Raw genomic sequence first — 1,957 nt, forward strand, 5'->3', positions numbered from 1 at the left:
CGACCAAATGACATACGTATGTATGTAAAAAATTTGTTACAAGAAAACGTAATCCAAAATACAACTATGCATTTATCTAGCTTTGTTCTACCACCGTGCTTTAAGTTATATTAAATTTGTTCTAGAATTGTAGCCAAATCGTTAATTTGCACTGCAGACACTGATTTGTAAGAGACAGTAAAGTAGGAGAGGGACTTTGTTCAGGCAGGTGTGAAGACCCCTACTTTAAAACTGGATCAAAATCTTCAAAAACTTTAAACCAATGGAGTTCAACTATTTAAAGGCAGTTGTATTTTAGATTGCAGTTTTAAATTGTTGTTAGCAATTGTAAATCCACTTTTATTAACCCATATGCAATGTGGGTTCCATTTGGTTTTGTAATGTGTGGTCATATTTATTGGGCCGTATCACAGTGGTCTAGATCGACCGAAAAGCTGGCCAAAATTGGAACTTCAAAAGTATATGTTTGAAAGTATATTTTTTTACGTTTTTTGGGTCGAGGAATTCGAATTTGATGTCAAAAATGTGAAATACAAAATGGCTGACATAAAATGGCCGACCATATTTGTTGAAAATCGAGCTATTCTAGTGAAAATCGAAACTGACTGTTTTTTTGTATCAAGAAATCCAAATTTATTGTTGAAAGTGTAGAAAACAGAATCGCTGACACAAAATGGCTAAAAACATATGTTAAATATTGTGCCCATTTTAAGAACAGTTTCATGTTATTTGTTACATCTGGATGCAGCGATTCGATTATTTCTTTTTAAGATGATAACAATCTACTTGTCGTGTGAACAAGCAATGTTTGCAATGGAATTTCCGTACTTGTCTTCAAAGGGGGGGGTGAAATAACACAAACGGCAATAACGCAAAATTTGCTTTATTTCACTTTTAAATGGGAAATAATAATAATAATAATTTTCATTTCAGTAGTTGGAGGGTAACAACGGTTTTTCGCAGTTACTACTTTTTCAAAAGCAGGATACACAGAGCCACGTCGGTTTTCGTTAGTCACTGATCTTGCCAAAAGATAGGCCTCTTTTGTCAAATTCGCTGTTATAATTAAATGCAATGCAATGTCCGGAGATATGTATCTCTTGAAGGGGCTCTTCTAATGACTTTCTGCAAGCGATCTGAAATTTTAAAACTCTTCGTGACGTCGTACACGAAACTTCTTTCAGAACATTTGATGCATTTGGGGCTCCAGATGCACGCAAACTCATATGCGTGGCGTATACTAACTCAGACGTTGAGTATGATGATCTTGGCGATTCGGTCTTTCTTCTTTTGCTCCTAAAAATCAGATGAATGGCGACCACGACTTCCCGAAGATGGTTCATTATAAGTTGACTACTTTTGTTTTTGATTTGCTTTCATCAAAATCTAAGAACAAAATAATAATTTAAATAGTAATAGTAATTTGCGCTAACTCACCTTTATTTTTACGGATGAATTGCACCAGTTTTCGTTTTTTTTTTTAAACGGCCATATGATATGTGAGCCGCTTTCCATTTTACTTCAAACTGTGAAAATAAGTTTTTGACTCTTTCCCGTTCGTTAAGGTTGATGACAATTTGATCAATATTTATCAATGTAGGTATTTTCTCTTCTAAAATTTTAAGTTTTTCATTATAGCTCGACTTAAGAGTTTTCTCGTAGAGCCTCAAAAATTGCCTTCCGAGTGCACTGTATTTCAGAAATTTCCGACTCTGTTGTGTTGTTGTTGTTGTTGTGTAACATATTTTTTTGTTTTGAAACGTTAGCTACTAAAATTTGTTCAATCCTAAGACACAAACTGTGGCGCCCACAAAGAACGTGGACGAGCGCGCGCTGACAAACAAATTGATAATAAATAGTGCTGCAAATAGTTGCAGCTGTTTCTCAAAAATTTTTATTCGCTAGCCATTTATTTTAAAAAATTTACCGAAACTAAGACCAATGGTCACCAATACAA

Source organism: Rhagoletis pomonella, unplaced genomic scaffold (genome assembly GCF_013731165.1).
Source record: "Rhagoletis pomonella isolate Grant_MI unplaced genomic scaffold, Rhpom_1.0 Rhpom_scaffold_00008, whole genome shotgun sequence".
Taxonomy (NCBI): domain Eukaryota; kingdom Metazoa; phylum Arthropoda; class Insecta; order Diptera; family Tephritidae; genus Rhagoletis; species Rhagoletis pomonella.